The 22,969-nt window shown below is 40.9% G+C and overlaps 1 long non-coding RNA gene across 1 annotated transcript in view; it reads left to right on the top strand.

The window, feature by feature from the left end:
- Nucleotides 1-20,131, top strand: part of LOC145415915 (uncharacterized) — a 35,680-nt gene extending 15,549 nt beyond the window's left edge. Inside the window, exons 2-3 of the long non-coding RNA XR_013900173.1 lie at nucleotides 18,050-18,094; nucleotides 20,022-20,131. This is a non-coding gene — a long non-coding RNA (uncharacterized LOC145415915). The remainder of the gene's footprint in view (nucleotides 1-18,049; nucleotides 18,095-20,021) is intronic.
- Nucleotides 20,132-22,969: the final 2,838 nt, after the last annotated feature.

Below are 22,969 nucleotides of genomic sequence, written 5' to 3'. Positions count from 1 at the left end.
CTGTCTGTCTGTCTGTCTGTCTGTCTGTCTGTCTCTCTCTCTCTCTCTCTCTCTCTCTCTCTCTCTCTCTCTCTCTCTCTCTCTCTTTCTCTCTCTCACTCCTTCCAATACCCTCTCTCTTTCTCTCTCCCACTCCTTCCAATACCCATCTTCCCCTCCACTCTATCATCGTCTTTCCTCCTTCCCTCCATCCCAGCCTCTTCTCACTCTCCCTAATTATCTTCCTTCCTCTTTCAAGGTCCTTGCATGCTCTGCTCCTCATTTCCCACCCTCATTCTCTCTCTCTCTTTCTCACCGCACCCCCTTAGCTCGCTCCCTCCCTTCTCCGTCCCCTCTTTCCTCTTCTCTCTTTCCTTCTTCTCTCCACCTCCCCCATTCTCCTCACTTTTACTTCTGTACATTTCCCCTTCCATCTTCTCATACATTCTCCCCGGTGTCATATCCCTATAAGAGACGGAATCCACACCTCTCCACTTCACTTCACTCACCTCCTCTTCCACAGCGAAGAATCAGGTAACCTCATTCATAAAGTTAATTCAGATACAACCCTTTTTATACGTGCTATCTTTTAAGATTTCTTCACCTCTGGGCACTTCTTGTGGTGAAACAATGTAAAAATATCTTTAAAAACTGGTTACTCTATCACTGATACTAAGTCTTTGTTATTAAACACGCCGTAAAACCATCTGATTTTCTTTACTTATGGGAAAAACTCTGCTACAGAATTGACGAAAATCCTTGATTAACTTACAGATAACCGACACCTTTTTACATCTTAGAGCAAAATAAGTTACTACTATTGTGCACATTTCGGGCATAAAATCTCGATGACACTTTAATAATCGCTCACTCAAGATCTATAGCCATAATTTTATTACCTTATTCCCTCTTGGTAATATTCAGAAAAATTCACCTGATGGACTAAAGCTAAACAGATTTCATTTCTTGTATAAATCTCTTTTTCTTTTCTTTTTTTTTCTTTTTTTTGGCTCAGTATCTTTTAACAGGAAAATAGCTTGATCGAAGAAATTAAAAAAATATACCGAGAGTTGTTTGATCATTGGTTCTCTTGGCATTATTTTTTTCTAACTTGGCCTAAAATAGTCATCTCTCCATCGTGAATGCTGATTTGCAGTACGGGGTAAAAATTAGAATATGATGATAGTCAAAGAAAGGATGAAAGCCTAGGCTTTGTCTTATCGTACGACTGAGTTGCGTGAAATAAGCTGCAAAAACACGTAAATCTGGGACAAATTAAGGTTAAAAGGAATATAAGCACGTAGCTTTACTAATTCTCCACTCCTCGCTCACGCTTCCCTCAGTTTCCGTCTCCATTCTCACACTTACTCCCCACTCATCCCTCACGCTCCCTTCCCATACCTGCCTTACCACTCCCCCACTCACTGGCAACTCATCCCTCACTCTCCGTCCCCTTACCTGCCTTACCACTTCCACACTCATTCCCCACTAACGCCCACTCTTCCCCCCTCATTCCCCACTAACGCCCATTCTTCCCCCCTTTACATCCCTTCCCGACTCTCAAAGACATTCCTCACTCATCCCCCATTTTCCCTCCTACTTTCCTTCCCCACTCCCACACACACACTCCTCATTCATCGCCCACTCTCCCTCCACTTACCACTTCCCATCTCACTCCTCACACATTCTTAACTTTTCCTCCCCTTATTTGCTTTCATTAATTTCCCACTCACTCTCCACGCTCCCTCCGGTCACCTACCTACCCCACTAACACACTCACTCTCTCCCTCTCCCCTTCAGGCACCACCATCACTACCAACACCATGCGGATGGCCTTCTGGCCGGAGGAAGTCTGGCACAGAGTTTTCTGCCCTGCAGCAGGTCCAACGTATTCATTGAAGCTGTTATTCCCGGGATTCGTTAGTGGCTGTGTTTTGGTTGCCGTCTGAATGTCACTCTCATTAGTTGGTTCTCCTTTTAACATGCATACTCACTCACACATGCATTCATACACTCGCTGGTAACAGATGGTATCAGATAAAACACACACACACACACACACACACACACACACACACACACACACACACACACACACACACACACACACTCCTACATCCCTTCAGAAGTATTTATTGTACTTATTGATTTACTTACAGAAATGATTCACACAGGCACTAAACCTAACGCAGTTGAACGATCGTTTCTACTATATACTGTCACTCCCTCAGTCTTAACTCCCACAGACGCACGCACTCGTTGTGTTAGGACTCCATATTATAATTACAAATCATAATAGATAGATAGATAAACAGACAGATAGACAGCTGTATGCGAGCCTGGGAATGGGAAATGATCTTGCAAGTTACACTGAGGAAAAGCTGACGACAGATTACGAAGTAGCCAGTCAGGAGATGATGCAGTTAGTTGGTCAGCGATACACCAGGTGAGCAAAGCCTCGTGACCATACACACACATACACACATACTCACACACAGGCTTCTAGAACTTTCCAACCACAGTGAACACACGTGACACGACTCCTGTTTCACCAGAATTTAGGAAAGAGAGCTCAGAAGAAGGAGAGAGGCCATAAAATCTTCATCCTACAACGAGTAAATCACAAGAAAAAAGGACCACGAATACCTCGAGGAAGAAAAACAAAACAAACAAACGGAAAGTGCGACACGACTCACAATTCACAACTACCAGACCTCACCCTCCTCTCTCTGCTACATCCGCCCAACCTCCACCTCTGACGCAGGAGTGAAGAGGTCAAGACGACGAAGCAAATACCAAGTCCATATTCACAACTCATCTTACTCACTCGTCTTCACTCAAGTTACTCATTGCTACTCATTCACTCACCACAGCTACCAGTGTGGGAAGTAGACGTCATCATGCGTGCTTGCTGAAAAGACGCCACGTCAGTCAACTCACCACCTGCACCATCACTAACACCATTCCCACCACGGTAAAAATTAGTGAGTTACATAGTTACTTCATTTATACAATACACAGTGATAGACAATAAGCTTCTGCACAAACATATAAAACGTGCTGTATAGTTACAACTTAAATACATATACGTACTTCAATTATCTTCATAATTCAATCATTAAATACTTGCACCAACAATAAATATTCTACACTGTGTATATTCATTCATTTATTATAACATTTATTTACTACCAACGAGTGTTACCATTTATACCTACATAAAATACGTGTTTCATACATACAGCTATACATTATTACATCTACAAAGTAATAAAGAAAATATACCATCACAGTTACTCAGTGAGCGATTAAAAGAACTGTATTAAACATTTATTAATTAAAGCTACCTAGTGGAAACAGATAAATTAAGTTACAAGAAAAACCAGAAAAACAAAAATGGCCAACACAAATGACGTTAGCAAGAAAGAACATCTTCAACACAATTATGAGGACAATGATTTCCACACAGTGCTGACACATATATACTGTATATTGCCCACGATATGTACAAGTGAAGAACAAGTCAGTGTATATAGTTAATACTGTATATAGTGTATATATATTTTTTTATATAAAATAACAAAATATGGGACTATATAATATCATTTTCAGTAATATCTGTGCAATATAAACTAAACCTTAAAAAAGGGTCCCTAGGAAATTAGCCAGTAATTATGCAACCATGAACAACATAGAAAAAGCGTACACAAACGAAGAAAAACAAACTATAGAAAATCAATACATACAAAAAAAAAAAAAAAGAAAGAAAAAGTAAGAAAGAAAAAAGAGAGAAATAGAGTAAGATCACATAACAAACAAATGAAAATAAGTGTAAGTGGATGTGATAGGAAGCGTTATGAGGAACACACTGAGGTGGTTTGGCCATGTGGAGAGGATGGAGGGTGAAAGACTGACGAAGAGAGTGTATGTGAGTGAGGTGGAGGGGGAAAGAGGGAGGGGGAGGCCGAGGATGAGATGGAGGGATGGGGTGGAGAGGTATATGAGAGAGGGGTGTGTGAGCTGGGAGCAGGGGAGTGAAATGGCGGGGGACAGGGCGACTTGGAGGCGATATGTTTGTGGCCACCCCAAACGGGATTGAGGCGTCTGGAAATAGATTGATAGATAGTTACTACATATGCCAAAATACCACATAAACTACAAACAAAAAAGCAAATTGTTGTCTCCACAAGCAAGTGGCATGGCACATCATCACTATCATCGACCGCAGCATGACCGGATTCATATGTCAGGACTGCAGTTATTGCAATTATGTAACGACAAACGATTGCCTTATGTTACACTTGCTACAATTATGTAACTACAAACGATATGTAACAATTATGTAACGACAAACGATTGCATTATGTTACACTTGCTACAATTATGTAACTACAAACAATATGTAACAATTATGTAACAGTTGCATTAACAAGATGTAACTTTTATGTAACTTTAACAACAATTATGTAACTACAAACGATATGTAACAATTATGTAACGACAAACGATTGCATTATGTTATACTTTGCCAATTATGTAACAGTTGCATTAACAAGATGTAAATTTTATGTAACTTTAACTACAATCATAAGGCCAAGACACTTATGTAATAGTTGCATTAACAAAATGTAACTACATTTATAAGGCCAACACAATTATGCATTACCACAGTATTTTGTAACAATTCATAAAATGTTACAATTATGTATTACCACAATGCTACTACAATGTTATAAGTCATACAACTATACCACAATTCTGTATTACCAGTATCATCATACAAGTTAAGTGAAATAGTAGACATTACTAAAGGGATAACTCAATATGTAATGTGTAACTTAGCAGTATTGCCATTGCACAATTATATGCGTACGTCTGTTGTACATGCACGTCTTACAAAGTGTTATACAACAACCACTGCATTTATTCAAATATGTATACAACTTGTTTAAAATGTAATATTACTGGATAATTCCTATTTACTATGAATGTTATATGTATACAATATTATAATCAATATTATATACTAATAGATTAGCATATGTCAATGATGATTCCTGTCGGAGGACCTCAGGTGGCGCGTACCGAGCATATGTTAGGACTCCATATTATAATTACAAATCATAATAGATAGATAGATAAATAGACAGATAGACAGCTCTATGCGAACCTGGGAATGGGAAATGATCTTGCAAGTTACACTGAGGAAAAGCTGACGACAGATTACGAAGTAGCCAGTCAGGAGATGACGCAGTTAGTTTGTCAGCGATACAACAAAGCCTCGTGACCATACACACACATACACACATACTCACACACAGGCTTCTAGAACTTTCCAACCACAGTGAACACACGTGACACGACTCCTGTTTCACCAGAATTTAGGAAAGAGAGCTCAGAAGAAGGAGAGAGGCCATGGAATTGGCAGGGTGTAGGGAGGAAGGCTTAGCAACTTGGGAGAGAGAGAGAGAGAGAGAGAGAGAGAGAGAGAGAGAGAGAGAGAGAGAGAGAGAGAGAGAGAGAGAGAGAGAGAGAGAGAGAGAGAGAGAGAGAGAGCGAGACAGGGAGGTAGCTAGCTGGACTCTACTTATACTCACTCGTGTGTGACAGGCTCTGTTAAGATTTCCAAGACAAATAAAAATAGTTCCATACTATTCTTTACCTCTCCTGTCGTTGCATGACAAAAGGGAACCAAGATTATCTACTTACAAAAACTCAAGTATAACAACCGCTCGTCCACAAGTCTAATATATATAACTTCTCTACAAGTAACTACAAAGTTTTTTTTATGACAGTTGCACCTAATGCAGGTTCACTCATACTCCAAAGGATGCTCCATCTCACTCACTCATATACTCAATACCCACTTACGGTGATTGGAGAAAGAAAGTTTCGGAGACGTTCTAACGCAGGTTCTTTCTCCTACTGTCACAGGCTTAGTTTAAAGAAGTTACTTTATTTGCATTATTTACTGGTAATGGATGGGTCGAATCTACCAAAACCTGCATTACATAATACACTTAGATTTATATTCCTATGCTCTAAAGTCTAAACCATTCACACAGTCATAGCAGCATACGAGGAAGAACCTTTCTTCCTCTCTCTCTGCCTCCCCGTTCTTTTCAGTTTATCTCAGTCTTTTCCGTCCTTCCTCTGCCTCCTCCTTCACCTGCTCCTCTACTAGCAATCTCCTAAACCCTCCACAGCCAAAGCAATATGCGATGGAGAGCATTCACTACCTCCAACTGCCTACCCATTCCTCTCCCCTTTTCTCCGTCCTTCCTGTTTCCTCAGCTGTCTCCCTCTTTCCTCCTCCCTCTTTCAGATGCTTTCCCTGTCTCCCTCTTTTCTCCCTGCCTCTAATAACCATATTCTCCCAACCTTTTACAGTCGGAGTAGTATGTCAGGGGCAGCTTCTTTTCCCCGTGTGCCAGCTCAGCGTGTTAGGCTCCATTTTGGAACTTGACATATTCTGCGGAGACTTCACCCAGGACCTGCTGGACATACAAATCGGAACTTTGACAGACTGCGTCGCAGAGTTGAAACTGGAAGTGATCTTGGACCTTTTCGCTAACATTACCCGTAATGTCACTCTATTTTACGCTGATATTCATACTGTCACTCGTTTTACACTGATTTTCACAATGCATTCTCTCTTACTCTGATTCTCATGTCACTCATTTTAAGTTGATTTTCATTGTCACTGTTTGAAGCTGATATTCACACTGTCACTGTGTCTTTCGCTGATTTTCACATTGTCATTGTTTTAAGCTGATTTTCACACTGTCACTCTGTCTTTCGGTGATTTTCATATTGTTCCTGTTTTACTCTCATTTTGATATAGTCACTCTGTATTACGCCGATTTTCATACTCTGTTTTATCCTGTCTCTCATACCACAGCTTTATGTTATGTGATTATTTTCATCTGCCTCTCATACCCATTCTTTGTTATGTGATTACTCTGGCTCCCATATCTTAGCTTTCTGCTGTGTGATTCTGTTTTACACTGGGACTAATACGGTACCCTAACTTACTGCCTTGTGATTCTATTTTACTCTGGCTGTCATTAAGCAGCTTTATGTTATGCGATTCTGTTTTTCTCTGACTCTCATATCCTTGACTTATGAGATTTTGTTTTACTCTGGCGCGAATACCATACCTTCATTTTAAATGATTGTATTTTACTCTGGTTTATATTATTTTTGTGGCAGTACTATGACTTGATTCTATTCTCACCACATGTTACTCATTCCACGTTGGTGGTGCCGGAATGCAGGAGAAAGCAACCTCAGTCACTCTCATTCTGTTTCTCAGCTGTCTAATTTAATGGTCTACATAAAGCTATCTTAAAATTACTTCACTCTCATCCAAGTCTAATACACGATTTACCCCAGCTGTTTCATTTCTTGCCGTCGCAGGTTACTGGTAGAGTTGTTCTCCCCTAAGCCACTTCATTCCATTTTGCTTTATACCATACACACTTCTCACACTCGGTCACACCTCTAGTTAAAAATATATTTCAGCACTATCCCTCCTGCTGCGTCTAGACCTCATCATTTCCCTCATTAACTCCACTTCTAATCTGTATACTCTCATCAATCTCCCACCACACCTTCTCTCTATTGGCTATTTCATAACATAGCCTGATCTGCTCATTCTATTGCACTACGTCTACATTAACACGTCCCTAGTCTTTCAAATTCTTTCAATGTCCTCTTTTACTCTGCTAAGTCATCTAACTCCACATACAGACCTGCAGCACTTCATCAAAGCACTTGCACCCTTTTTCGGTCCCTAGTATTCAAAGATCGATGCATGCATCAATACAGGAGCGTCAGGGTCACCTTGCTTTCCTACTTCCCAATGCTTCACATTGCCCTAATATGCCTCCTCTCCTATCCTACGACTTGCTTGAGGTCCCATACTTCTGTCTTGTGCTTTGGCCAGTTTTAAATTCCTACAGTATTATATTTCCTCTTACTCTTGAGCGATAAAGCTGACATAGCGTTCTACTCCATGTGTTAGATGTCATCACATCGGCATTTCTTGTATTCGATAAACTTCTTCAATTTAATGTGAAGACTTTTTTTCAGCTTATTCTGGCAAACTGGATTCACCAAGTAGTTCAGTGTGGCGAATCTGTTTAATCTTCAGGCAAATTTGTTGTTATTTGTGGTGTGGGAAACCTTTTAATCTTTCTGCTAATTTGTTTTTCTATATGGTGTGGAAAATCTATTAAATCTTCTGGATAATTAGTTTATATTTGTGGGATGTAGAGTTCAGATAATGACAAGACAACAACGATGTCGATGACAAAGATATTACAGTAATTCCTTAAGTACTAGAATGAGAAAGATTTATTCTCTCTCAGTCAAATCCCCCTCCAACATTCCCCCAAACTGCTAACCTGCCTTGCCCTGCCCTGCTTTCCCCTAAATTATGCTGCCCCTCCCTGCCTTCCTCAACATTACCCTGCCCTGCATTCCTCAACATTACCCTGACCTGCATTCCTCTTCATTACCCTGCCATGTCCTGCTCTGCCCTGTGTTCCTTTAAACATCAGGCTGGTTCTCTAATCACTTGACCTAATCGACCCTCTCCCCTTCCTCTACCACAGTCGGCACACCACCTGAGGTGATCTTGGATATCTTGCTAGAAATCTTCGGCCTTGAAAGCCTCGTGGCGATCTCCTGTGTCTGCTGTCGAAGCTTGGCTTTGTGAGTACAACAGACAGATATAGAAAAATTGATTGGGGGAGAGAGAGAGAGAGAGTTATTATCTGACACTTTTTACGTTATAGTAAAAACATTGTGGAATTTTTTCTTTTAAGTGTTACGCCGTGGTTGTTCTAAACTGAAAAAAAAAAATCCATGACCTATATAACTTATCTCTAACGTGAAGAAAAACTTGTATAACTCTTATAACTCTCTCTGTCTCCGTCTGTCTGTCTGTCTGTCTGTCTGTCTGTCTCTCTCTCTCTCTCTCTCTCTCTCTCACACACACACACACACACACACACACACACACACACACACACACATACACACATGACACAGATCTCTAAGCCCTATAACTTACCTGTCCATCCTGAAAAAAAGATCCATAACCCCTATAACTCTCTCTCTCTCTCTCTCTCTCTCTCTCTCTCTCTCTCTCTCTCACACACACACACACACACACACACACACACACACACACACACACAACACACACACACACACACACACACACACACACACACACACACACACACACACACACACACACACACACACACACACACACACACACACACACACACACATACACACACACATGAGAAAAATCTCTAAGCCCTATAGCTTACTTGTCAATCCTGAAAAAAAGATCCATAACTCCTATAACTCTCTCTCTCTCTCTCTCTCTCTCTCTCTCTCTCTCTCTCTCTCTCTCTCTCACACACACACAAACACACACACACACACACACACACACACACACATGAAAAACATCTCTAAGCCCCATAGCTTACCTGTCCATCCTGAAAAAAAAATCCATAACTCTTATAACTCTCTCTCTCTCTCTCTCTCTCTCTCTCTCTCTCTCTCTCTCTCCCCCCACAGCTCTTCGAATTCATCTCATGCTTGCTTGGTGGAGTTCTTGGAATTCTTGGATAACATGGAACCCGTTGAACCGACCTGAACCAACGTGAACCTGAACAAGGACCAATCTCCATTCTGTGTGTGTGTGTGTGTGTGTGTGTGTGTGTATGTGTGTGTGTGTGTGTGTGTGTGTGTGTGTGTGTGTGTGTGTGTGTGTGTGTGTGTGTGTGTGTGTGTGTGTGTACTGGGCGCGCGAGTGTGTATGTGAATAAATCTAAAGCAGCATCTTACACTGTTTTTATTACCTGACTAACATACAGATCATAATTATTTTTTACCCATTTCTGAATAAAGGCATTTTAACTGATAAAAAGTATCATATTAATTCATTTCCACTAGAACTGTAAGGAACGGTAATGTTTAAATATATATATAATTCCCTTCTCAACATAACCCTTAATGGTAGTTCTTCAAGGGAACACTGCTTTGTCTTGGTGCTGAAGCCTGTGCATTCCAGTCATCAAAGGAACTATACTAATCAGGTGCAACCACACTGGCAAGTTTCTTGACTACAGATCACATGAAAAGTGTTCCCCTGACACTAAGTGCCTGAACTGGACATACAAGGCCCCAACTCATTTTTTTTTTCTAGTTGTTCACTATCTTTCAGTCTACCAGGTTCTTTTCATTGGATAGGCAAGGAGTTGAGAGACGTTCGTATAACCAGTTAGCGAGGTTGCCCGGCTATATCGATGCCACCATATGAGGGGGTCCCCCACCAACACCAGCCTCTTTCTATACAACAAAGACGAGTTCCGTCAAAGCATGGTCCTTAATCTTCAGCAGCGATGCAGCAGATGACTTTGGCGTAGTCAGCGCTGATCCGGAGCAAGAGGTGTCAAGAATATACGAATTTTTACAATCTAGGGGCCTTTGCAAACGAAACCTTGGGATGAGCAGTCGGCATGAAGAGTCCGGTCGTCTCTCCTGTTTTTCTCTCCATGGACTTTGAAAGTCAGTATGGTGAGTCCGCAGCAACTGACAATGACGACATTACCCGGCCACATATAATATCATCAGTGTCGGCTGCTGCGGGGTTACCACACTGAGGCGAACGAAGTCGTTGTACAGCAAACGTAGGAGTGTTCGGAGGGACTTGGAAAAATACTGATAGATGTCCCGTGGAACAAGAAAAAAAGAAACTTTCCTTAAAATGGATTAGACGAAAGTAGGAGATACAAGCAATCGAAAAACGCACTTTCCCATGCAAGGAAGAAACACCCAAAGACTACAAACCCCAAAAGTTCTTCTTTACACGGAAAACAAATCACAACAATGCATATTTGATGATGCACATATTCTGAGATGCGACTGAAGTCAGAGACAAATGATAATACAGGCTGAAGAAGGCAGTTCCGGAGCTGACCTGCTGCATACGTGAATGACTGAGCATCGTTTAATCTAGCATTAAAGAACTGGACAGAGAAGGGGTGAGAGTGTGCTGCCAGAAATATTCTACGCGCTGCGATAATGGACGAAGGGTGCAAGTAGACGTTTCAGAAGCACACCAAAACAGCAATGGTGCAAAGACAGAGATACAACACTGCAGAGAAAAGGGATAAGTTGAAGGGAGTCAGTGAGAGAGGGGATGGCAATAGAGGATAACCCTTTGATTCAACCATGTTTACAAGAACGGTATGTGGGGAACGACTCCAACTCCAAACATGCTAGATGTACTCCGCACACGGACGAATAAGACCCCTATACAAAGTCAACAACTGTCTAGTGTAACGAAAACACGGAGTCGGTGTCGTGCACGTAAACCCTTAGAAGAAGATTTTCCACGATTGGTAGTATGATCTTTTCAAGACTCGTAGAGAAAGAAAACCCAAGGATATAAAGAGACAATGAAACATTGAGCTGTGTATTGCAAAATATTAAGAGATATTCCTGTTGAAGATTGTAACGGGACAGAAGGTGTAGATATTTTATATATATATATATATATATATATATATATATATATATATATATATATATATATATATATATATATATATATATATATATATATATATATTAAAGTAAGTAAAAAAACTTTTTATCATGAAAATAGGGTTTCCTGGATAGCAAGGAAAAACGTAGGTAATATAAACAGGTCATATCCCAGGTAGAGCAGACAACAGACGGACAACCAAGGCAACGGAGAGGCAGGCCTGAGATGAGTGAAGGGAAGAGCCAGACAAGGAGCAAAATGAAGATATGAAATACGGAAATTTGCTGGTAATCGGAAATTTGTTGCTATTCTATGAAACAGGCTAATATGCAATACTATAGGACGTGATGGAAAATGATGAGAGAAGTCTTTGCGCTGCAGTGGACTGACTAAGGCTGCTGCTATGTATACATATATATATGTATGTACAGTATGTATACTGTGTGTGTGTGTGTGTGTGTGTGTGTGTGTGTGTGTGTGTGTGTGTGTGTGTGTGTGTGTGTGTGTGTGTGTGTGTGTGTGTGTGTGTGTGACGAGTATAGTAGTGTGCTTTAACACCAGTCTGGAAGGATCTGCTCCTGTATACTTATACAAGTTTTCTTCCTTCAAGAGGCATGCCGCATGCACACGATAAACGCCAGCAGAAGTTATTGCTCTAGTGAGCTTAATAAATACTTATGCTAATTCGGAAGCAAAAACATAAAAATTTGGTCAATTAAGGAAAAACTGATGGTGTCAGATGATTTAAAGTGAGGCGAATTATGAAGCGGTAAACTGTAGATGCTCTCTCTCTCTCTCTCTCTCTCTCTCTCTCTCTCTCTCTCTCTCTCTCTCTCTCTCTCTCTCTCTCTCTCTCGTCAGAAAATTTTAGTAAATGACACTGCATACCAATATTACACTTAAATTTAATAAAGACCATGTTACAGTAGTTGCGAGAAAGTGATCGAGTACAAGAAGGCTAATTTTGAAAAACTGAATGCAATTGTAAATAAAAGTGACTGGAATTCTTTTCTTCAAAAATTGGCTATTAACGAGGCATGGAAAAGCAAATGAACAAAAAAAAATTAATAACAAAAGAGAAACGAACATGTCCGAAAGGATAATATGAGCAGGGTTGAATAAACTTCAAGGAATTGTGTAAGTCGAAAGAAACCAGGGGGAAGCTTGGGATGGGAAGAAACCAAATGTCTCCTCTGAAAGATGTTACTGGAGAAAAATAAATAAACAAATATGAACTAAATAGAATAATTTTATTACAAACTTTATAAAAGTATCATTGTGACTGAAGAGCCAGTTCAGGATATGGATATATTGGAATGACCCAACCGCAGCAATAGAACTGAAAAAAAAAAAAAAAAAAAAAAACTTATGAGGAATGAACATGGATAAAGCAGGAGGTTAGGACGATCGCACCAATGATCTCATTATTGATACATGTTACTTTGGAGATGAAGACTTTTTACAATATGCTTAAAGTAAAAATCAAGAAAAAATATGAATTAGTTTTGCTATAGATGCAGAGAAGCCAAGTGAACTAACTGGGCTGTTTCTTAGCAATGACACAGTTGGACATATTAAAGTTTTTAACAAAGTAACTAAGAAAAATTTTAAACATGAAAAGAGTTTCCTGGATGGCGTTAATAAAAGGAGGAAATATAAACAGGTCACGTCCCAGGCAGAGCAGACAACAGACGGACAACCAGGGCAACGGAGAGGCAGGCCCGAGATGAGTGAGAGGAAGAGCCAGACAAGGAGCAAAATAGGGATATGAAATGCGGAAATCTGTTGGTAATCGATGGACCAGACTAATAACTAAACTGTAGGACGGGATGGATAATCATGAGAGGTCTTCGTCCTGAAGTGGACTGACTCAGGCTGCTGTTATGAATGTATATTGTGTGTGTGTGTGTGTGTGTGTGTGTGTGTGTGTGTGTGTGTGTGTGTGTGTGTGTGTGTGTGTGTGTGTGTGTGTGTGTGTGTGTGTGTGTGTGTGTGTGTGTGCGTGCGTGCGTGCGCGTGCGCGGTCGGCCAAATGCTTTAATGGTGTCTAATGTGTATCTAAGCGTGTCTAAGTGGGCGGCCTCACTTGCTCCAAACATGTGACCGACCAGAGGAAACGAGGCTCAGGGGTCCGTCCAACGTTAAGACTCAGATACTGCAGCGGCTCTAACCCGGTGCGTCGCTTCGTCTTGTCGATCACATGTTTCAAATGAGTGTGGCCGCACCTAACACCAGCTTGCAGGCTTCTGCTCCGTGTATTTAAACATGTGTTCTTCCTTCCACACGCGTGCCGTAGGCAAATGATTCACGCCACGCCAGCAGATGCTTATTAACTTCATTACCTTAAGAAATACGTTCCTAAATTCACCAGCCATATCTTACCATTCAGCCAATTACAGGAGTAATTGACAGTGTCGGATGTACTAATATGTCGGGAATTATTAGTAAGAAGAGTATATCTTAGAAAAAGTGAGGTATAGATGAAAAACTAAGTGATAAGAGCCAGAACATGTGTGTGGGAGGAGGAGGAGGAGTGAATGAAGGTCAAAGGTTGGTGGAGTTGATATTGATCGAAAGACTGACTGTAAGTAATAAGTAATGGTAATAATAATAATAATAACAATAATAATAATAATAATAATAATAACAATAACAACAACAAATAATAATGCACGTCATCATCACCATCACCGTATCACAGTAGTAGTAATAGTTGTAGTAGTAGTAGTAATAATAATAATAATAATAATAATAATAATAATAATTATACAACTACTACTATTACTACTACTACTATTACTATTACTACTGCTACTACTACTACTACTACTACTACTAATAATAATAATGATAATAATAACGAGGACAACTGTAGTCGAGTGTCACAAATCTTCTAAAGCACTCAGGTGTGGTGTTCCTCAGGGTACTGGTCCTTCACGGAGTCTCTCTCCTATTCATCAAGTATCAAAAAGTCATCTTTACATCCTTCCCTCTTTACATTTTGAAACAATAAACCTATGAATATATTTACAGTAATCCCACATAGTTATACATGGCCAGTATTTTAATGTGTACAACATGGAGATAAAATTTTATGCTAAATACAAGGAAAATAATTTAGAAAAAATCGCCAAAAAAATTAAAAACACGATAAGCAACATTCAAAGCGAAACCATCTGTCACCTATGTAATGAAACCACCTGTCGCCGTTGTAATTATACGATTCTGATTAACTATGTTTATTATCTTACTACATACTGTGAACTCACACTCCTATCACACTTACAGGCGTACAATAAATGGTGAGAATATTATGGTGGAAGAACTGATCGATGGATTAGGTGAGACGAGGTATTTTATTATATTTTTCCTCATAACGGTCTTTATTTCTCCACTTTAGATGGGAAATCTGCCAGTACAGAGGTTAATGAATGGATGATCTGACCCATGTATCTCCTAACGTATATAAAATCGTCTGGAGATACATCTAACAAAACAAGAAAAATATCTTTCTGAGACTATTATGTCCTACCATGAAGTTTACTTAACCTTATCTCTCTCTCTCTCTCTCTCTCTCTCTCTCTCTCTCTCCTTCCACTACCCACCTTCCCCTCCAGTCTATCACCGTCTTTCCTCCTTCCCACCATCCCGCCTCTTCTCACTCTCCCTAATTATTTCCCTTCCTCTCTCAAGGTCCTTGCATGCTATACTCCCCCTATCCCTCCCTCCTCCTCTCTCTCACCGCACCCCCTTAACTCTCTCCCTCCTTTCTCCGTCCCCACTTTCCTCTTCTCTCTTTCCTTCTTCCCCCCATCGTTCCCCCACTACCTCACCTTTACTTCTGCACATTCCCCCTTCCATCTCCCCTTACATTCTCCTCGGTCTGATCTCCCTATAAAAGACGGAATCCACACCTCTCCTCTTCACTCCACTCACCTTCTCTTCCACAGCGAAGAATCAGGTAACCTCATTCATAAAGTTAATTCAGATACAACCCATTTTATACGTGCTACCACTTAACATTTCTTCACCTCTGGGCACTTCTTGTGGTGAAACAACGTAAAAATCTCTTTTACGCTTGGTTACCCTTTCACCACTAGTAAGTCTTTTCTATCAAATACGCGGTAAAACCATCTGCTATTCTTTACTTATGGGATAAATTCTGCTACAGAATTGGCTAAAATCCTTGATTAACTCAGAGAAAACCGACAGCTTTCACATCCTAGAGCAAAATAAGTTACTATTATTGTGTACATATGCAGCATAAAATCTCGGTGAGACTTTGCCAGTAACTCACTCAGCATCTATAGCCATAATTTTATTACCATATTCGCTCCTAGTAATATATGGAAAAATTCACCTGATGAACTAAAGCTAAGAAGATTTCATTTCTTCTATAAACTGCCTTTTTTTTCTCTCTCTCTGCCTATCTTTTAGCAGGGAAATGCATTATCGAAGGAATAAAAAAATATATACCGGAAGTTGTTTGATCCTTGGTTCTCTTGGCATTAATTTCTCTCTAACTTGGCCTAAAATTGTCATGTTTCCATGGTGAATTCTGATTTGCAATAACGGGTTAACACTAGAATAGGAAGATAGTCAAAGAAAGGATGTAACGACGAAGCTTTGTCCTATCCTACCACTGAGCTGCATGAAATAAGCTGCAAAAAGATGTAAATCTGGACAAATTAAGGCTAAAAGGAATATAAGCAGGTAACTTTACCAATTCTTCACTCCTCGCTCACGCTTCCCTCAGTTTCCGTCTCCATTCCAACACTCACTAGCCACTCATCCCTCACCTCCCTTCCCATACCTGCCTTACCACTTCCCCATTCGCTGCCCACTTATCCTTCACTCTCCGTCCAATTACCTGCCTTGCCAATTCCACACTCATTCCTCACTCATGCCCCGCTCTTCCTCCCCTCTCCCTTTACATTCCTTCCCTACTCTCAGAGACATTCCTCACTCATCCCCCATTTTACCTCCCTTTACATTCCTTCCTCACTCCCACACACACACACTCCCCACTCATCGCCCACTCTCCCCCCACTTACCACTTCTCATCTCACTCTTCACATATCCGTCACTCTCCCTACCCTTAATTGCTTTCAATAATTTCCCACTTACTCTCCACGCTCCCTCCCTTCACCTACCTACCCCACTCCCACAGTCACTCTCTCCCTCTCCCCTACAGGCATCACCACCACAACCACCACAACCACCACCATGCGGATGGTCCTTCTCAGCCTCTTCGTCATGGGTCTTCTGGCCGGAGGAAGTCTGGCACAGCTTCTGCCCTGCAGCGGGTCCAACGTCTTCATTGACGTTGTCGTTCCTCCGCTTGGTTAGTGGCTGTGTTTTGGTTGTCGTCTCAATGTCACTCTCATTCGCTGGTTCTCCTTCTAACATGCATATTCAGTGTCACATTCATTGGCATACTCCTTGGTATGAGAAGGTATCAGATATAAAAACACACACACACACACACACACACACACACACACACACACACACACACACACACACACACACACACACACACACACACACACACACACACACACACACACACACACACACACACACACACACACACACACACATCCATTCAGCAGTATTTATTGTATTTACTGATTCACTTACACATATCATTCAAACAGACAATAAACCTAACGCAACTGAAAGAACGTTTCTACAATATACTCTCACTCCCTCAGTCTTAATTGACTCCCACAGACACTCGCACTCGCTTCATCCTATGCAGATTCACTCATACTCAAAGGATGCTCCATCTCACTCACTCATTTACTCAATACCCACTTATGGAGATTGGTGAAAGACAGTTTCGTGGACGTTCTTACTCAGGTTCTTTCTCCTACTGTCACAGACTTACTATAAAGAAGTTGCTTTATTTCCATTATTTTTACTACTAATGAATGGGTCGAATCTACCAAAACTTCGATCAGATAATACACTTAGATTTATATTCCTATTCTGTAAAGTCTAAAAAATTCACACAGCCAAAGCAGCATATTAGGATAAGCCTTTCTTCCTCTCTCTCTTCCTCCCTGTTCTTTTCAGTTTATCTCAGTCTTTTCCGTTCTGCCTTTGCCTCCTCCTACACCTGCAACTCTACTAACACTCTCCGTAACCCTCCACAGCCAAAGCCATATGTGAAGGAGAGCATTCACTACCTCCAACTGTCTACCAACTCTTCTCCCTTTTTCCCCGTCCTTCCTGTTTCCTACCCTGTCTCCCTCTTCTCTCTCCCCTTTTTCAGATGCCTTCCCTGCCTCCCTCTTTTCTCCCCGCCTCTAATAACCCCATTCTCCGAACCCTCTACAGCCGACGTAGCATGTCAGGGGCCGCTTCTGTTACCCGCGTGCGAGGTCAACGTGTTAGGCTGCGTCCTGGAACTTGACATACTGTGCGGAGGCCTCACCGAAGACCTGCTGAAAACAATAAAGGAGATTTTGACAGAGTGCGTCGCAGAGTTGAAACTTGAGGTGAACTTGGACCTTCTCGCTAACATTACCGGTAATGTCACTCTCACATACGTTGATTTTCATACTGTTACACGTTTTACACTGATTTTCACAATGTCACTCTTTCATCCTGATTTGCATAATGTCACTCATTTTAAGCTGATTTTCATATTGTCACTGTTTTAAGCTGATTTTCACACTGTCACTCTGTCTTACGCTGATTTTCACACTGTCACTTTGTCTTACGCTGATTTTCATATTGTTCCTGTTTTACGCTCATTTGGTATTGTCACTCTGTGTTACGTTGATTTTCTTACTCTGTTTTACCCTGTCTCTCATACCACAGCTTTATGTTATGTGATTATTTTTATCTGGCTCCCATACCCATTCTTTATGCTATGTTATTGCTGTGGCTCCCATACCTTAGTTTTATGTTGTGTGATTCTGTTTTACACTGGATCTCATGCCCTAACTTAATGCTGTCATTCTATTTTACTCTGGCTCTCATACCCTAGCTTTACGTTATGCGATTCTGTTTTTCTCTGACTCTCATATCGTCGATTTAAGCACTTTTGTTTTACTCTGGCGCCAATACAATACCTTTATTTTTGCGATTCTGTTTTACTCTGTTTTATATTATTTTGGTGGTAGTACTATGACTTTGTTCTATTCTCACTACATGTTACTCATTCCAGGTTGATGGTGCCGGAACGCAAGAGAAAGCAACCTCATTCACTCTCATTCTGTTTCTCAGCTGCATTATTTAATGGTCTACGTGAAGCTATCTTAAAATTACTTCACACTCATCCTCGTCTTATTCCCAATTTACCCCAGCTGCTGCACTTCTTGCTCTGACAGAAGACTGGCAGAGTCGTTTTCCCCTAAGCCACTTCATTCTAATTTGCTTTATACCAAACACCTTCACACACCTGGATGGTCACACCTCTAGTTAAAAATCTTTTTTATCACTATCCTTCCTCCATCGTCTAGATCTCATCATTTCCCTCATTAACTCCACTTCTAATCTGTATTCTGTCATCAATCTCCCACCACACCTTCTTTCTATTGGCTATATCATAACATAGCCTGATCTGCCCATTCCATTGCACTACGTCTACTTTAACACGTCCCTGGTTTTTCAAGCTCTTTCAATGTCCTCTTTCACTGCTAAGTCATCTAGTTCCACATACAGACCTGGAACACTTCATCACCAGCACTTCCACCCTTTCTCGGTCACTAGTATTCAAAGATTGATCGATGCTTGCATCATTACAGGACCGTCAGGGTCACTTTGTTTTCCTGCTTCCCCATGCTTCACATTGCCCTAATATGCCTATTCTCCTAACCTACGACTTACTTCAGGTCCCTTAGCTCTATCTGGTACTTTGATCACTGTTATATTCCTAAAACACTATATTTCCTCCAATTTTTTTGCGATCAAGCTTCATAGCATTCTTCTCCATCTGCTTGTTAGATGTCATCACCTCGGCTTTTCTTGTATTCTCTAAACTTCTTCCCTTTAATATGAAGACTTATTTTGAGTTTATTCTGACAAACTGTATTCATCAAGTAGTTCAGTGTGGCGAAAGTGTTTAATCTACAGGCAAATTTGTTTTTATTTGTGGTGTGGTAAATATTTTTCATCTTCTGGTAGATTTGTTTTTATTTCTGGGATGTAGAGTTCGAATAAGTATAAGACGATGACGCTGTCGATGACGAAGATATTACACTGATTCCCAAAGAACTAGGGTAAGAAAGATTTATTCTCTGTCAGTCACACCCCCATCCAAGATTCCTCCAAACGGCTCACCTGCCTTGCCCTGCGCTGCCTTCTTCTAAATTATGCTGCCCTTCCATGCCCTGCCTTGCATTCCTCTTCATTACCCTGACCTGGCCTGGATTACCTATGTCCTTTCAAACATCAGGCAGGTTCTCTAATCACTTGACCTAATCGACCCTCTGCCCTTCCTCTACCACAGTCGACACATCACCTGAGGTGAACTTGGATGTCTTGGTACAAATCTTCGGCCTTGAAACCCTCCCGAAGGTCATCGCGTGTCTGCTGTCGAAGCTGAAGATACTAGGCTTTGTGAGTACGACAGATAGATATAGAAAAATTGATGGAGAGAGAGAGAGAGACAAACAGACAGACAGACAGTCAGAAAGCCAGGCAGATTGAGAGAATTATCTGAATTTTTTTATTTTATAGTAATAGTAATATGTCTTAACATACGAAGCTTACTTTCACGATCATTATCACTCTTTTGTTGAAATTTTACTTTGTGTTACATCGTAGTTGTTCTAAACTGAAAAAAAAATCCATAACCTCTATAACTTCTCTCTCACAAGAAAAAAAAAAAATGCATAACGCCTGTAACTTCTCTCTCTCTCTCTCTCTCTCTCTCTCTCTCTAACCTGAAAAAAATATCCATAACCCCAGTAACCTATATCTTTCTAACCTGGAAAAAAGATCCAAAAAGAACTATAACTGCTCTCTCTAACATAAAAAAAAAGATCAATAACCCCTGGAACATCTCACCTCTCTCTCTCTCTCTCTCTCTCTCTCTCTCTCTCTCTCTCTCTCTCTCTCTCTCTCTCTTTATCCTGAAAAAATGATCCATAACTCCTATAACTCACTCTGTCTCTCCCTCTCTCTCCCCCACAGCTCATTGACTTCATCTTATGCTTGCTTAAAGCAGTTTTTGGAATTCTTGGATAACATGGAACCCGCTGAACCGACCTGAAACAACGTGAACCGGAACCAGGACCAATCTCCATTCTGTGTGCATGTGCCTGTGTGTGTGTGTGTGTGTGTGTGTGTGTGTGTGTGTGTGTGTGTGCGCGCGCACGAGTGTTTAAGTGAATAAATCCAAAGCAGCATCTTACATTGTTTTTATTACCTGACTAACATACAGATCATATATATATTTTTACCCAGTTCTGAATAATGGTAATTTAAGTGATAAAAAGTATCACATAAATTCATTTCCACTAAAATTATAAGGAACAGTAATGTACAGATATATATATAATTACCTTTTCAACATAACCCTTAATGGTAGTTCTTCAAGGGAACACTGCTTTGTCTTGGTGCTGAAGCCTGTGCATTCCAGTCATCAAAGGAACTATACCAATCAGGTGCAGCCACACTAGGAAGTTTCTTTACTAGGGATCACATGAAAAGTGTTCCCCTGACACTAAGTGCCTGAACTGGACATACGAGGTACCAACTCAAATATTTTCCTAGTAGTTCATTATCTTGCAGTCTACCAGGTTCTTTTCATTGGATAGGCAAGGAGGTGAGAAACGTTAATAACCATTTAGCGAAGTTGTCCGGCTATATCGATACCATCACGTGAAGGATTCCCTCACCAGAACCAGCCTCTTTCTAAACCACAAAGACAAGTTCCGTCTAACCATGGTCCTTAATCTTCAGCAGCGATGCAGCAGATGACTTTGGCGTAGTCAGCGCTGATCCGGAGCAAGAGGTGTCAAGAATATACGAATTTCTACAGTCTAGGCGCCTTTGCAAACGAAACCTTGGGATGAGCAGTCGGTATGAAGAGTCCGGTCGAATCTCCTGTTTTTATCTCCATGGACTTTGAAAGTCAGTGTGGTGAGTCCGCAGCAACTGACAATGATGACACTACCCGGCCACATATAATATCATCAGTGTCGGCTGCTGCGGGTTTACCACACTGAGGCGAACGAAATCACTGTACAGCAAAGATAGGAGTGTTCGGAGGGACATGGTAAAATACTGATAGATGTCCCGTGGAACAAGAAAAAAAGAACCCTTCTTTACAATGCCGTGGAAGAGGGAAAAAAAAAAAAAAACTTCTTTACAATGCATCAGATGAAAGTAGGAGATACAAGCATTCGAAAACTGTAATTATTCATACATGGAAAAAACAACCAAAGAGTAAAAACATAAGAGTTCTTCTTTACACGGAAAACAAAACACAACATTGCAGAATTGAAGACCCACTTATTCTGGGATATGACGGAGGTCACAAAGGAAAATACAGGCTGAAGAAGGCAGTTCCGGAGCTGATCTACTGCATACATGAATGACTAAGAGTATCAGTTAACTCTTGCTTAGACAGCTGGACCGGGAAGGGGTGAGAGTGTGCTGCCAGATTTTTTTTTTTTTATGCGAGGAAGAAGGAACCAAAGGCCACGAGCCCGCAATAACAGTTCCCTCCAAGAAAAAAACAAAATACAAGAGAGAGCCAAATACAAGATCCCTTCATTTCGAGATGCCTGGACAAACTGCGTTTGAAAGACTGGAGATCATAGGCAGCAGGAAATACAAACAGAGGGAGACAGTTCCAGAGCTGACCTGTTGCATAAATGAAGGATTGGGAGTAACGGTTAACTCTTGCATTAGAGAGTTGGACAGAAAAGGGATGAGAGTTTGCTGCTAGACGGTTGCTACGCGCCCGTCGTAGAGGTGGAGGAATGCATGCAGACAGTTCAGAGGAGCAGTGACCATTAAAGTAGCGATGGAGAAAAGATAAAGATGCAACAGTGCGGCGAAGAGACAGAGGTTGAAGGGAGTCAGTAAGAAGAGGAGTGTTAATGAGATGAAAAGCCTTTGACTCCACCCTATTGAGAAGAGTTGTATGTGGGGAGCCTCCCCACACATGAGAGTTGTACTCCACACAGGGGCGGATAAAACCTCTGTATAGAGTCAACAATTGTGCAGGGGTAAAGAAAAAACGGAGTCGGCTTAGCACACCCAATCTCTTGGAAGCAGATTTTACAAGAGATGTAATATGATCTTTCCAAATGAAACCCCAAGCATATGCAAGGATGATGCAGGATTAAGCTGAATATTATTAAACATTAGTGGGTATACCTGTGGAAGACTTTGACGGGTTGATAGGTGTAAAAACTGAGTCTTAGATGCATTAAAAACAACACG

The sequence above is a fragment of the Coenobita brevimanus genome, chromosome 104 (genome assembly GCF_032717465.1).
Source record: "Coenobita brevimanus isolate Jiangsu-jjx chromosome 104, ASM3271746v2, whole genome shotgun sequence".
Lineage (NCBI taxonomy): Eukaryota > Metazoa > Arthropoda > Malacostraca > Decapoda > Coenobitidae > Coenobita > Coenobita brevimanus.
This window is presented reverse-complemented; position numbering and strand designations above follow the sequence as displayed.